Source organism: Macrobrachium nipponense, chromosome 49 (assembly GCF_015104395.2).
Source record: "Macrobrachium nipponense isolate FS-2020 chromosome 49, ASM1510439v2, whole genome shotgun sequence".
In the NCBI taxonomy this organism is placed as follows: Eukaryota; Metazoa; Arthropoda; class Malacostraca; order Decapoda; family Palaemonidae; genus Macrobrachium; species Macrobrachium nipponense.
In genome coordinates this window covers 7,954,082-7,970,792 of record NC_087224.1, presented here as the reverse complement: position 1 = coordinate 7,970,792, position 16,711 = coordinate 7,954,082, and the positions used below count along the sequence as shown (strand labels likewise).

At 41.4% G+C, this 16,711-nt stretch overlaps 1 pseudogene; it reads right to left on the bottom strand.

Moving 5' to 3' along the window:
• Positions 1–16,711, bottom strand: part of LOC135205196 (E3 ubiquitin-protein ligase UBR5-like) — a 132,258-nt pseudogene that overhangs the window by 11,060 nt on the left and 104,487 nt on the right.

The following is a 16,711-nucleotide window of genomic DNA, read 5'->3' as shown; positions in this document are numbered from 1 at the left end:
ACAGACACTTCAATACTGGCTTTATGTCGGCCTGAAACATTTTCATTAAGTTTTCAGTTATGAACACTAGAATCCTCTGAATCTGTACAACACATGACAGATTAATTAGTCTACTTTTAGTCACTTGACAAAATAAAAAATTTCCCAGTTATTTCTAACATGCCATACATTCAATATGAAACTTATGTCAAAAGGAAGCAACAGAAATAATTATAAGAAAGATTAAATCTCAATGACATATTGAGTACCTGAATAACAGTCTGCTTTTTTTATACAGCAAATTCTAAAGCTTAGCTGGGCTGTTCATTCCAGGAACTACAGCTGTTTGAATACAACTGGCATTAATTAATCAAAAATATACTGCATCGTACCTCAACATACAACAACCTTTACCTTAACTGGGACTCTGTGTAGTCCATTAGACTCAAAAGCCAATCCAAGTCGGCTGAAGTCGGGCATCCACCTGTTTAAGCAACGCAGCTATTATAGTTGTGTCAGATACATCTGGCTTGGTTGTGTTTTGATACAGCCACTGCTTCCTGGAACACCTCCGCTACCACCAGTGGCTCTGAGGTTAACCCTCCATCCCTCACAACATCACAAGCTAGACTAAGTAGTGAACTCATCTGCCGCACAATGATAGTAAATGCTCTGGCAAGAGTATTGTTGGTAGTTGCCAGGCTTACTGGTTCGTGTGACGATGGAGTCACAGTCGAACTGGATGATGGCCCATGCCTCAGGGAGGTTGGGTCAATATAAATTAGACCACTAGAAGTTGTGTTTGAAGATCCTGAAGTGGTAGGTCCCCCCAGCTGACCCTCCAGAATCGCGAGGTACTGTCTCTTGGATTTCTCACAGCCCACTGCAAGTTGTGAGGAGCAATGTTGCGCGAAGTTGAAGAAGTGTTTACCCTCGCTCTAACTGCTCATCTGAGAAAACAGTTCCCCAGAATCAAATTCATCAGTTCTCTGCTGCCTCACTTTCGTCGTCCTCATCCTCCTCCGGGGATGATTCTCCTGAGTCATCTTCACCATCGCTGCCTGCAGTAGCACCCGTTGTACTGACCTCTGGTTGGAGGCATTATCTACAGCAGACTGATTGTCATCACGTCACTGTCTGATTCTGCTAAAAGATCAAGTTCCATGTCACTCTCTCCACCCTCAACTTCACCACCACCATCTCCTTCCTGTTTCTGAACGATCGTTCACATCATCTCTTTCACTGCCACCTAAAAAAACCAAAAATGGAGAGGCTTAAACATATATATTATTAAATCCTCAAATAATAAACGCAGAAATACACAGTACTCCTCCCCTCCCTAATAACCAAATACTTTTTTGAAGTCAGCAACTTTAATAAACAGGTCCCGGAGGCAAATATATTTCCTAGATTGCTATCAAGACATCCCATTGTCATCTACCATTTTCAGTTTTATATAGAAAGCTTTAGCTAACAATTACCTTCACCTTCTTGTTCATCTCCTGTGATCTGGTCTAACTCTCCCTCTGCCGATTAGATGTGGGACCTGGTCTAGACATGTTCGAAGCAACTTCATCCTCAATAGTTTCCTCTTCTTCCCCTACAGCACTGCCACCACCATCAGGGCCACTCCCACTGCCTCCACTTCCACCTACCAAACCGACACCACCCACGCTGGAGCTTCACCATCGACAACACTTGCAGATGCCGGCAAGTCTAAGCTGCTGCTGCCAGACCTCTGATGTTGTCTTTGTAAGGTTCAACCGCAAACATTTCCTAAATGAAAATATTCTCACTTTAGAACAATCAAAGAAAAGATTAACACTGCAGATTGCTTAATTATTCAGAAAGCAAAATTAATGTGCAAGTACAGATCTTAAACAATTATCAGCATAAAGGGTACTATCACAGAGATTTATATCATGAAAATATACAAGAGATAAAGTGTCTGGTTGTCTGGACTTGTAACTCAAATTTCATATGCTCTTACTGGCAAACTCAAATTGTCTGGACTTGCAACTCACTCTGTTAAATTTAACCACACCAATGCATCAAATTTCTATAAACATAACTGGACTTACAACTTTTCTTAAATGAGAAGCAGTGCAGTTGAGGACTAAGGGACTTTGCAAAGACTTCTGAAAACCAAGATTGTCAAAAGTTGTCTGTAAGTGGTACTTCACTCAAAAGTTTAAGCTAGAAAATCCTACCTACACTAATAAAAGGATTAAATATTTAAACCTTAAACATCTAAACCCCCACCTTGCAGCCATGGTTTGCATCGACGTGAGTGGAGCTAAGAGGAAACGGAGCAGTTGGTTTCACGTAGTTGAGTCGCACGGGCAACATTGAGCATCAGCAGCGTCACAAAGTTCCGTAACGGCCACAGGATGACACTTTCAAAGACCTGTGAGGAACACACATGCATATATAGTACATGAAAATTAAATTCTTTTAATTCATAAATAAAGAACACAACAGTTTTTCACTAAAATGTTATTGTCATGATACAATAAAGTTTGTTCATACTTACCTGGCAGATATATATAGCCGTATTCTCCGAAGTCCGACAGAATTCAAAAACCTCCCGGCACACGCAGTGGGCGGCCAGGTGGTTTAGTACCCATTCCCGCCGCTGGGAGGCGGATATCAGGAACCATTCCCATTTTCTATTCAGATTTTTCATACCACTGTCCCTGAGGGGAGGTGGGTGGGTATTTAATTATATATATCTGCCAGGTAAGTATGAACAAACTTTATTGTATCATGACAATAACATTTTGTTCATGAAACTTACCTGTCAGATATATATATAGCTGAATCCACCATTGGAGGTGGGAAGGGACAGAATAGAAGGATTTGGAAACACCTCAAGTGCAGATGATTGACATCTTGGTTTCTTACCTGTTAGCATAGCTGACTTCTTGATTACTGTCACCGAAGCCTGCTTTTGCTTTACTAGAGTTGCCAACAAGGTAGTGACCTGTGTAGTTGGTGCGCTCTAGATGATCTGTCAACGGGAGCGTGACCACAATGTGACTAGACCATTTTGACCATACTGTGAGGGCAACGAAGCTAAAACCACCACCTGACCTAACCTATCGAAGTTAGTCCCATAACTTCTAGGCTAAAGAAAGGGAAAGCGCCTCAAGCGACCAACCCTTCAAATGTTAAAAGCACACCTATCCCTTTTCTATAGGATAGGATTCGTGCTGCTTCCTGCCTCCAATAATATTTCTACGGATATGTATGGTCCTAGTGACTCGCAGATCTCATATGTCGTCTTCACATCCCGTCGGGAGTGTGAAGCGAACACAGAGTTGCTTCGCTCAAACGTGGCACACAGGATACTGAGTGTCATGCTCTGTTGAAATGCTTCCGAGGCCGCGCCCTCACCCTCGTGAGCATTTACTTTAAAAATTTAAAAGGTTTCAAACTCTTTGTTCAAACATGATGAATGAGGCCTCTTAGAAAGGACTCCTTAAAAATAACGCCAGGGCGTTCTTCGACATGGGCAAGTCTGGTCTTTTACGGAACACCGCAGATTGTCCGAAATGACCTCGACTTCTTTAGTTTTATCGAGATAAAACTTGAGTCCCGACAGGGCACAGGACTCTCTGTGGCTCTGCCCAATAATTTGTGCCATCCCCTTGATCTTCCAGGTCTCTGGGCCAAGGGTTAGACGGGTTTGTTTTCGTTCTTAGCAAGAACGGAAGGCTTAGAGGACACCGAATTGTGTCCTCTAAAGCCAAAACCTCTGATGATGGCTAAAACCTCACTAAAAAACCCAACCCTCTTTGCCGTAGCTAGAGTGGTTAGAAAATTAGCCTTTCTGGTTACGTGTATTAAGTTTACAGAAAGGAGAGGTTCGAAATGCTTTGATCAGGAACTTCAGACTACGTCTAAGTTCCATGCCGGAAGCTTCGATCTAGACAATTTCAAGATTTCCACAGACCTCAAGATCGTGAAGGGCTTTGTTGTTTGACAGATCCGAATCTCTGAGCCTAGAGGCCGTCAACATATTTCCGTATTCTACAATCGTTGGGACTGCTAGCTTATCCCATACTTCAGACGGAATGGGAAGGCGGTAAAGTAATTCACAGATGTCAGAGGTGGAGGAACAGTCATTCTTCCTGCCCTATGTCCAGAAACGGCCCACTCCGATTGGTACACTGCAAAATATGCAGCACTGCTTTGCTTTGGCAATGAGACTTGCAATTAATCTTGAAGATCCTCTCGCTTCTTGACAGTCTGAACGCATTCAGACTCAGAGCGGAGAGATTTTAGGTACCTCTCGAAGTGAATCTGTTAGAGTAGACCGATTCTCTCGGGAAGGGTCCTTGGAAAGTGCTCTCTGAAGGACGTGACCTCTGTGAATCCAGCCTCTCGAAGGCCAACATGGGCGATCAGCGTCTTTCTCACTCCCTCTGACGCCAGCGATTATCTTATTATATTTCCTAAGCTTTTGAATAGGGGAAAAGGGCTAACCAACTATCCCCATTCCATACTATAGGATGGCGTCTATTGCTACCGCTCTCGGATCGAGAATAAGGGCGCAACGTAGAGGAAGCTTCTTCGTCTTCAATATTGCAAAGAAATCTACGAAAGGACGTCCCCAAAGTCTCCACAACTCTCGACATACTTCTAAGCGAGGATTACTCAAACGTCAGTAGTTGCTGCCGTCGATCGAGAAGATCCGACGGACGTGCAATCGTGTAACGAACCTCTTAAGGATCGTTACGTTCCGTGCCTATGCCGATAAACCATCTCTCTCTTCTTGGGATATGAGAGAGCTGCGGAATTATCTGAGATGATTTGGACCACTCGACCAAAAAAAAAAAAAAAAAACTCACTCTTCGAGGAACTGGAGAGCCAACCAAATTGCTTCCCAATTCTTTTGAGATTATGTGCCAGGACCTCTGTCCCTGGATGCCTGGCTCCCTCTCAGTATTACCTGAGTTTCCAGGAGTTTCCGGTGTAAGGACAATGCTTAAAGGTATTGCTTGTTACAACAACACCAACTCAGCTTCTGCATCTAGCGAATTATGTTTCGCTTAAATATGCCTGCTTGAGAATTTCCTTATGATCGATAATAGTAACAAACCTATTCCTTCGTAGAAGAGAGTAGCTGGTAACTCAGGCAGAATAGTGCGAAACGAGAGGTTGCTGTCATTGTGGATGACGCAGTATATTTAATCGGTACTCCCGGCAACTTTCAGGAGTTTCCGATTTAACATTTTGGTTAATTAGAACGTAATGTTACGACAACACAAAAATCAGCTTCTGTATTTAACGAATTCTGTTCGCTTAAATATGCCAACTTGAGAGTTTCTGTTCAAATAATGGAAAATCTATTCCTTAGATGAATAGAATAGCTGGCAACTCGGCATAAGACTGCGAGAAGGTGAACATAAGCTGCTGCCTGTAACTGTCACAGTGTCACACACTGTCACCAACTCAGTTTTAGGTAGCTCGTTGTTATGCTCGGTCGTTTACGTCTCTCTCTCCCGCGGGATTGATTGACGAACCGTATCTCTGCCCTACAATCATGACTTTCGCCTCGGGTTGAGGGGATTTCTGGTAATCATGAATAAAACGACTTCCTTTTGCTAAGAAATTTTCAACAGATATCTCTCTTAGACATGTTCGGCGCGCTTACCGCACTGTAACAGAATTCTAGATCTTTGATGTTATTTCAGTTCTCCTGTAGGAAAAAACTGTAGAGGTCTGAATTGCAGTCTATTCAGGGAAACAAGCTTCTCCAGCGAGGAAATGGTCCCCAGCAGACTCATCCATTCCCTCACTAAGCATGCTTCCTTCCCTAATAAGGGCTGCGCTTTGCATAAGCGGAGAGGCATTATAATAGTGCTATGCTGCGGTAGACTCGTACAGAATTCTGTTACAGTGCGGTAAGCAGCGCCGAACATGTCTAAGAGAGATATCTGTTGAAAATTTTCTTAGCAAAAGGAAGTCGTTATTCATGATTACCAGAATCCCCTTCAACCCGAGGCCGAAAGTCATGATTGTAGGGCAGAGATACGGTTCGTCAATCAATCCCGCGGGAGAGAGAGACGTAAACGACCGAGCATAACAACGAGCTACCTAAAACTGAGTTGGTGACAGTGTGTGACACTGTGACAGTTACAGGCAGCAGTGTTCACCTTCTCGCAGTCTTAGCCGAGTTGCCAGCTATTCTATTCATCTAAGGAATAGATTTTCCATTATTTGAACAGAAACTCTCAAGTGGCATATTTAAGCGAAACAGAATTCGTTAAATACAGAAGCTGATTTTGTGTTGTCGTAACATTACGCTTAATTAACCAAATGTTAAATCGGAAACTCCTGGAAAGTTGCCGGGAGTACCGATAAATATACTGCGTCATCGCCACAATGAACAGCAACCTCTCGTTTCGCACTATTTCTGCCTGAGTTACCAGCTACTCTCTTCTACGAAGGAATAGGTTTGTTACTATTATCGATCATAAGGAAATTCTCAAGCAGGCATATTTAAGCGAAACATAATTCGCTAGATGCAGAAGCTGAGTTGGTGTTGTTGTAACAATACCTTTAAGCATTGTCCTTACACCGGAAACTCCTGGAAGTTGCAGGAGACACGATTAAGTACACTTAAAATAACAGTCCTTTCGGTTGCCATCTGTAGAGGTAACTACGATATGCGTATATGACTTGAACTTTACATTAGTAATATGACGCAAAGATAAAATACATAAGTATTGCAGTCACTTGAACATCTAATTCTCTACTACATTCTTTCCTCGACGAGGAAGAGAGAGAGAATGGAAATCGACTGTCTTCGTTCTCTTTGCCAAGAGAAGGAATTAATATTATTCAAATGGAAATCCTCAAGTGAGAACCGAAGATCGAAAAGGAAAGTTCAAGCTTCTTATGATATTGGACATAAGACTTCATGGACGTAGTCTGTAGTCTTTTTTTCCTGGATGAGCCTCTGACTAATGAATGAGAGCTCTTTCGAAATTTTGTTACTATCCGCTTATGCGATAAAAATGTTATTAAGAACTTTGTCAAGAGAACTAACCCAATTGCATGACGGAAAGTAATCAGGAATTCGAGCATATAGCCTTCCCGATTCCCGCAGAAATCGAGGAAGGGGCAGGATTCCTGATTAGAGACTGGGCTTACGACAGGAAGGACCTTAATGTTCCCCTTCGGCAGACGAGGCGTTTTATGACACCGAAATCTGCTTACAGTTTTCCTGGAATTCATCAAGTGATGGATTCTATTGAACGCTCCCTTCGTAGAAAGCGAAGTAGACATCTTGACGAGACCAAACTCCTTCCTCTTCTTCGACGACGCCCTCTTGAAGAGCGTTCTTGCAGGAATCCTGCCGAACGTCTTGATGCGTTAGGACGCCTATCGTTCTGAAGAACGTCCTGGCAAGTGCTCTAACCGAGCGTCATGACGTGTAGGATGCCGAGCGTCTTCAAAAGCGTCCTGGCGAGCGTCCTGGCGAGCGTCCAGATGTGTAAGACATCGAGCGTCTTCCAAAAAGCTTATCAATGTTTATGACGTCGAGCGTCTTCTGAAAGGCCACCCGAAAAGCGTCCTGGAGAGCCGCACGCTGCTCCTGAAGTGTGAGAGCACTATAGGAAGACGTAAGGCTATCGTCTCCAAGACGGCCTTAAAGACCTTCGTTACCTTCTAACAAAGACGGTGGCCGCCTGTGCAACATCTTGCGTCTTATTAGTAATGCAAATGAAACATATCCAGAAACGCGCTCAAAAAACAAAAAAGGACGCCGAGCGTTCCGAAAGGCATCCTCGCGAGGTGCTTGCCGAACGTCCTGATTGCATTCTTTGAGCGTCTTGAAGAGCGTCCGGAAATAAAGAAGAGCGACGAATATCAAGGGAAGCGTCATAGTGAATGACGTGCGGCAACACGAGTAACTTGAGAGGCTTCCTGGCGAGGGGAGAGCCGCTCATGAAACGCGAGCGTCCTAAGCATAAGTACGGTGATCGTCATCAGGACGAGTCTTAAGGACGTTCGCCACTCTTGACAAAAACGACGGCCGGCTGTGCGACATCTTGCGTCTTTGTCACGCTCATCGACACTGCAGAAGGGCATTTAAAAGGACGCCTGTGTTCTTGGGTATGAGGAATTCTTTGCCCTTCTCCTGTCGAAAACTAGGATAGTCTGTCCAGTGTCATCTCTGTCCGCTGACAGAGCGTCCCTTAGGGACGAGTAAGATGCGTCTTGGCGAGCTGTTTGACTATGCAAATCAGCTTGCTGGACGTCAAGCTTATGAGCTTGAAACAATATCCCGTTTCGTAGTAAAGCGAAACGTCACTAACGTATACATAGCACCATGAGGGGAGGAGGGAGGGGAGCGTCTTGGAAAGCAAGAAAACAATCCTTGCTACAAGAGTAAAGACGTTCCTTCCTCTCGATAGAGCGTTGAATGTCTCGAAAGGCGTCCTCGTGAGGGTCCTGCCTTATGGACATTTTTAATCTCTTGACCAAGACGACAGCCGCCTGTGCGACATTTTGCGTCTTTGTCACGCTTATCGATATTAAGTCAAGCCGAAGGGACGCCAGATCAGTACTCTGACGCTCCCTCCTGACGAGAGAGAGGACGTGAAGCATCATCTTCTCTAAAGCTTCTTTTTTAGAGGGCGCGAGTCCTTTCGAGAGCTCCAACCTTGCGGGGAGGACGCCTCGGAGGACGAGAAGCAATCTTTCATGATTCGTGCACGTGCACGATCTTTGGCAGCCTTATCCTGCCGAAGGGACGCCAGATCGGTGGGGGGTTCCCGTAACCCTCCTTCGGTTTTCAACTTGCCCCCTCCCTGGTCCTGGGAGTCCGACAGAGGTTTAGACCTAGAGGCGTTATAGGACCGATCTGACGCCCCCTCCACAACACTAGGGGCAAAATCAACATCACTACACTCACAACACTGATTGGAGAGCGAGCACTTTTCCAAGCTTACTTGATGTAATCCACCATAATAGAAAGGGCATTACCTCTCACAGACACTTCCTCTAGGCCCGTAAGCCATACCACAGGGTTAGGCAAAATAAAGTCTTACTGGAGGTAGTAGGTTCATTATCCTAACTTCTGTTACTGTGGAGGAAGACCTCCTGATTCTATCACGCTCTAATTTGCGTACAAATACGAAATCATACGTCTTCTTTCGGAATCAGTCAACATTACACTAATTACATTGATCTTTCAACAAAGAAAACATGTAAACGTCATGTACTAAGCAAGTGTCTACCGAAGGTTTCGGTAGCCTCCCTTACCCGTTGCAGACAACAAAGTCTGAAACTAGGCTAACTAGATTCAGACATCATATGCAATGAAAAAACATTTGAAAAGTTAAATTAATTTATGATGAAGGGTTATGCCTAGCCACAAATCCAAGTCAATCATTCAAAAAAATAAGTAGGATACTTAAGCGGCTAATGAAGTTTCAAAATCTAGGCGGAGGTAATGGAAACAGGTGTTTTCACTACCGCGACAGAGAAAAATCTGAATAGAAAATGGGAATGGTTCCTGATATCCGCCTCCCAGCGGCAGGAATGGGTACTAACCACCTGGCCGCCCACTGCGTGGTGCCGGGAGTTTTGAAATTCTGTCGGACTTCGGAGAATACAGCTATATATATATCTGGCAGGTAAGTTTCATGAACAAATTAAAAATTTACACTTGAAATGTGTATGCTATATTGTGGTACTTTTACACAAATTAGTTTAAGGCTCATACTCAATTCTCAGAGGAGCACCATCACTTCCATGGCTTTTTCTTTCTTATATCAGTAACTGCTTAGACTGACAGATTTATCCTCAATCTCAACACATAGGATACTCCCAGCTTATACCCTATTCAATTTGTTACCACTCAAACATGAGAGTCAGTAATCAATTCCATCGATTATTGAAAATTTTTGAAATAAAAGCATAATATATCTACTGCAATATACATATTTTTTTTAAGTATCCTAACAAAAAAAAAATTAACTTTGCAAAAGGAAATGCACTTTACACGCTAACTTCACACCCATCTGCTTACAGTTAAGTTACACTATTATGAACTTCTAAGTTGAGAGCAACTTAAAAGATAAATGTTTACACAAATAATTCGTTTTTACACTAACCTTAATACACTTTGCCAGTGGCTGAGTATAAGAACTGCCTGGTTTCTTCTTTCCAACATTTGGCATCATCTCAATGGCCAGAATTACAAATATTACCGCACCAATGAAGCAATAAACCTCCTAGCCACCTGTTGACAATACAAAAGAAAAATGTTAGGTACAACATTTTTTAGGGAAACTGAGATTTCTTACACAATACAGACCATAACAGTAATGATGCATGATGTTCCATAGATGGTAAACAGAAAAGTATCAACAGATTGAGATGGTTTCAGCATATGAGGAAAGTGGTTGACCTCGAAGATTTGGTTTGATTATGTAACGAGAAGGGGGGAAGGGCAATTAAGTTATGGAAGGTGATTAGACATGGAAAGTTTTTGCACTCTAGAAAAGGTCTTGACAAAGGAATAACTGCCTGATTTAACAAGGCGTGATTCAAACCTCCAAGCTACTCAGTATTGCGTGCAAGACTTTCCCCTCAAGCTAAGTTGTTAACATCATACTTCTAACTTAACATATTAAAATGTGTCAAAATCTATGGTTCAAAGATTTTGGTTTGATTATGTAACGAGAAGGGAAGGGCAATTAAGTTATGGAAGGTGATAGACATGGAAAGTTTCACTCTAGAAAGGTCTTACAAAGGAATAACTGCCTGATTTAACAAGGCGTGATTCAACCTCCAGCTTACTCAGTATGCGTGCAAGACTTTCCCCTCAAGCTAAGTTGTTAACATCATATTTCTAACTTAACATATATTAAAATGTGTTCAAATCTATGGTCAAATAGATCTCTTGTTTCACCAATGGAAATTTTTTTTTTTTTTCTGTACTGTTTACTGTTTAATTGTACATTATTGATTTTTACATTTTCATTCTAATAAATATCATAAATATCCTATCTTAAAATTCCTGTATTTTTGACTCAACAAAATACACCTTTTTCAAACCTTTTCACAATCTTCTATAGACCTTTCGTAAACTGGCCCCCCCTCCCCCCCCAACCAACAAAAACAACACCAAGGTAGTTTGTAGGCTTAAGTTCCTCGTTGGACGAATGATTTATGTGCTCACCTACCGATTCGGTAGTCTTGAGTTCGATTCCCCGCTCTGCCAACGTGGAATCAGTGCAATTTGTTTCTGGTGATTAGAAATTATATTCTCGATATAATGTGGTTCAGATCCCACAATAAGCTGTAGGCCCCGATGCTAGGTAACAAATTGGTTCCTAGCCACGTAAAAATATCTAATCCTTTGGGCCAGCCCTAGGAGAGCAGTTAATCAGCTCAGTGGTCTGGTTAAACTAAGATATACTTAACTTTTTACTCCCAAATAAGTGAAAACAGAGGAAGATTTCACAGGTGACATGCCTCAGTTTCACAACATGAAAGCACCAGATGTGCTACAAAACTTGGTGAATGTTGGGTAAAATGACCACCTATGTAGCAACAAACACCTTGAATACCCTATGTAGCAACAAACACCTTGAATACCGAGTTATTTACTATTTACTAGAGAAACTACAGTATAACTATAAGGACACAAAAAATAAATAAATATATAAATTTATCTATTTTTGAATTCTATCATCCCTGGCAAACAGAACGTCAATACTAAATGGTAAAAATAAAAAAACAACCTACCTTTTCTGCCTCTTGCTTTCTCCCAGGAATGCTATCGTTATGGAGTTCCCTTATCAACGTGTTGATCAAGGCAGTAACCATCGTGTCTGCAATCATTTTTCTTTCTTCGTCATCACTATTAATAAGTTGCTTCAGTTTCAAGTTACGATGCTCAGCCTACAAATGGGAAGCAATAACAACTGTAATTTCAAAAAGTTGAAATATATCTTGTGTCGCCCTAATTAAAAAAATATCTAATTCTAAAAGCTTTATAATACAGATAAATTACAAACAAGAAAAATCTTAGTTCAAACCACCTCTCACCTCTTAAAACACTGAATCATCAAGAGCATTACACTTTGGGATAAAATATCCATTTCACTAAACTTAGACCCTTCACTAAAAGTCAGTAACATGGATTGCAATATATACAAAAAACCTTGAACATGTAATGGTGGTTGATAATTAATATAAAAACACTTTTGCAAACTGTATTCTCTCTGTGAAGTTATCAAAAACTACTTCTAAAACCACACACACACACACACACAAAAATGGCACTCCACTTCATATCTTTTTAAAAGCATTTCGTAAAACAATAGCTAGCATATTTGACTCCAAAACAAAACTGGTTTATTGCTTATCCTGAAAAAGGTAGCAATAAACTTGAATTAGGCCAGTGGAAGTGGGTATAGCAACAGAACACAAGACTTGCAATCTTACCCTTAGTATATAAAATAAAATAGCACACAAGAGGGGGTTACTTCCCTGTTACAAAGGAACAATGGTAGCCATAAAAACAAAATTAAGGCTGCCAAGTTATTGCTATCAAGTCCTAAAACCAAACTAAATACTTTACTATGAATTTCACTCACTTTAAGCATAGTTTTTTTTTAATTACTTCTCAAACAACAGTTGGATCTGTATGAGATTTAGGCAGCCTTATTCACACCTTGCACCGTAATTTTTTTAGCACTATAAGTAAATTAACCAGGCCGAGAAGAGTCTACTTGAGACTCAGAGGTCTGGAAAAACTAACCCCTATTAATAATAATAACTATAAGTAAACAGTTAAGGCAGTTTGTTTGAAAATGAAGAGAAATTCAAACAACGACGATACCACTCCAAGCAAGTGACTTTGATGTCATGAAAATATCTCTACTGTTAAGCACTACCCACCCATCTCATTTATCCTGCTTTTCTTTTCTTTTTTTTTCTTGAATTTCCAACCAGTTCCAGACTACTGAAAACAGACTGAAAGGTTATGGGAGTATGGCGATACCCTCGGGGACCTCGCACTTTAGGTCTTATTTGATGTCAAGTGACTGAAGTGGTTGATGCGCCACTGAACACCTATTCAACACTGTTTTGTAGATAATAGGCAGCTTTCTCCTTGGTATATAGGGTGTAAAGTCTCAGTGGAATTGCATTCCTACAGCCCTGTGGACCGTTAGCTAGCATATTCCCCATCACTGCTAGGTCAAACACCTATGGGCCTGGTATATGTAGTATGACTGCTGCCATTATCCCATGCCTTAACCTCATACTGATCTGACTATTCTTTAAGAAGTTACTCCCAAAAACACTTGACTTAAGGTGAGTGAAATTCACTCAAAACAGGCTACGAGAATAAATAGACCACTTACTGAGGGGTGGAAATTCGAGCAAGGCTAAATTAAAGCTGGACGTTAGTGAGAAGGAAATACCAGAGCAATGCACCTGGAAGCCATGGCACACAGCAAAGAGAAAACTTCAGTACAAGAAAACAGTGCAGCAATACCTACGTTAAAAAAATAATAAAATAAATAATTGTGGTCTACCTTGCCTACCTGGGTTGCTAATTTGGACTAGCAAATAGTGAGGTGAATTTATCCAGATGCGTAGTATGGCCTTGGAACTGCATGAAATGGATCTCATCTGTGGATGCAGCTGTAGGAGGAGTCTCTTCCGTGGCCTGTCATGATCATAGCTCTGACAGCAGCCCAATCGCTCAAAAGGCGCTCTAAAGCCCGACGACTAAACTTTGGTGGCTCTAAATCATGGTCCGGAACTTCCAAATTTACTACATCGGACAGGGTATTTTTGCGTGTTGAGGAAGATGACCGACACCTGATTGAAGTAAATTTTCAAATAAGTAACTAAACCTTTATTATAATCAATGACATGACTACCTTACTCTCTCAGCAAGAGTCCAAGTACTGACATTATACTGGAATCTAATACCAACTTTCACAGGATATAGATAATGTATATCAAAAAAGCCTCACATAACACTAATAATTCTCCAAAACAATAAAAATTTAACTAACCTCTGCCACTGCTTTTGTTCCGTGACCCTGGCGCCCAACAGTTTGAACAAGAAATAGAAGTAAATTCTCTCCTCGGCCATTAGGTAAATTCACTAGATCTGTTTCTGTGATAAGTCGTGACAGGAGGTCAAATCGAGCTGCCTGGTGGCCAGACCGCAGAGCTTTACACTTGCACTTCTCCCAACAATCACAGTATGCAGTAGGAGAGGTCTTCTTCAGCTTGCAGTCATGACCCTTGTGGCATACTCTTGCACATTCTGTACAACAACACAAAGACCCAACAAGCCCACATGTTCTGCACTCAAAAATATCCTGATTGATATGTTCAGCACCAGTCCATGTGAAAGAACATGTGTCATTATAACAAAGAACATGAAGCGGAGAGTCATCGGGGTTACTACCCCTAGGGAAAATCATATGTGAAACAGCTCGTCTCTCACTCTCAGAGTCCATTGCACTGTCGTGAGCTACACGATGGATTACATCAAAGAGGATCAAGGCTGCCTGGTAAGCTCTTCCCGACACGGCCAACATGAAAGGGGTGAACCCATTAGAATCTCTTGCTATCAAAAGGTTCCGAAGGTGGGGAGAAAGTGCAGAACTATCACAAATGTTCCTTCCCATATTTGTTAAGGAATAGGACTTTCGTTCGTTTGGATCCGACACTCCCAAAGTTGGCATGCTAAGACCTGGGGTGGTTTTGGATGATGAGGGTGTCATAAAGATCATCTTCAGGTCCTGGTGCGCTGCTGTATCATTAAGCGATTCTGACGAATTTGGATTCCATGTAAAGCTCCCCAAGATGGGGATCCTTCTCCAGAACACTTTCACCTTCAGTTTCTATACTTGTAACTAGGCAACACGCTGATATACAGGCATGAAAGAATGTTCCTATTGCCATTGCACTTTTCTTCCACGATAGATTCTGTGGTTAGATTAGCAACTCCACCTAAAATGCAAAAAATTTTTAATTATTGCCATTATTTTAGGAACATTTCAATTGCTCTTTAGAAGTTAGATTAGGAAATGTTAAAACTATAACTGCATAGATTTAGATCATACTTCAAATACTCACAAACTGCCCAGATAGTTTTAAACTTTATCATCTGCAGTGGCATACAAGGCATTACTGACAGCACCTCAAAAACTTTTAAAATGACTACATAAAATCTTAGTTCACCTACAAACTGCCAATATTCAAGAAACATCTTACTGCTGGTTCATTCTCAATGAGAGCAAGGACCTGTTCTCACACCCTCCGGATCACACCTAAGAATCTTAGGCATTAAAAGTTTGTGTGTTGAGAGCTAAGACAAGCAAGGCACATGGTTCTTTTGATGAGCCCCTGCACCGTGAAGGAAGTGTGTTGCTACCCCCAAGCAGGAACAGGAGGTAGATCTGGCCAATGCGGATCTTTTATAGATTCTACGCAGTCCTTACTCAAGGGATAAATAGTTACTATTTCCATCCCGGAGGATAGCAACATTCTCACTCTGAAAAACGAACATGAGTAAAATGTTCATTAGGATTCTAACAACTTTCATAGGAACATACACCGGACATAAGTCTTCATTTGAGAATTCAAAGGTTAGTCAGGAGACTTTGGTCTTCAATCACAAGGTAAAAAAGACAAGGCTGGACCTCTAAATGTTGAAGTAAATATGGGGAAGTAGGGGATGGTAATTCTACTTATGAAAAACCTCTACATCATCCAAATCTATACAAAAGGATTTATTATTTTGATACAATGACCAAATGCTAGAAAGCATAACTTCTTTTACCTAGTTCATGGTGAAAGCTAAGTACAGAGAAAACAGTAGGAACTGACACCGAAAACAAGCCTTCTTAAATGATGGAAGGTGATACGACCCACAAAGAGTAGAAAAAAAAATGCCAAAAGCATGACAGAGGTCTATAAAAAAAATAAAACTGAATATTTACCAGTTTGAAATGTTAAACAAATTAAGCAAAGTCATGTTACTCTATAAAAGATCTATTCCTTACCTCTCCAGTAATAGTCAAGGATATAGCTGATGGCTCTGTACCCATAAAAGCTGTGCTGTCGGTGGGAAACACGCACTCTTGCTCAGCTTTCCCAGAGCTAAGATTGTATATTGACATATGAAAGACGGCTGCCATTTTTCACAATTGCATGAACGCCTGCAAAATAGAGCAGTATTTTAACATTTGGATAGTTATTATTTTCAAATTAAGCTCAAAACTCTACAAAAATGTTATTGTCATGATACAATAAAGTTTTATGCATACTTACCTGGCAGATATATACTTAGCTATAGACTCCGTCGTCCCGATAGAAATTCGAATTTCGCGGCACATCTACAGGTAGGTCAGGTGATCTACCGCCCGCCGCCCTGGTGGCGGGAATAGGAATCATTCCCGTTTTCTAAGACAGATTTTCTCTTCCACCTGTCTCCTGAGGGGAGGTTCGGGTGGGCCATACACCGTATATACTGCCAGGTAAGTATGCATAAAACTTTATTGTATCATGACAATAACATTTTTATGCATTCAACTTACCTGTCAGATATATACTTAGCTGATTGGCACCTTTGGCAGAGGGTAAGAGACAGCTAATCTACTGAAATATGACAGGAAACAACATATGTTGTAGGTAATAAAATTAAAAAACCTGATTCCTACCTGTGTTAGCG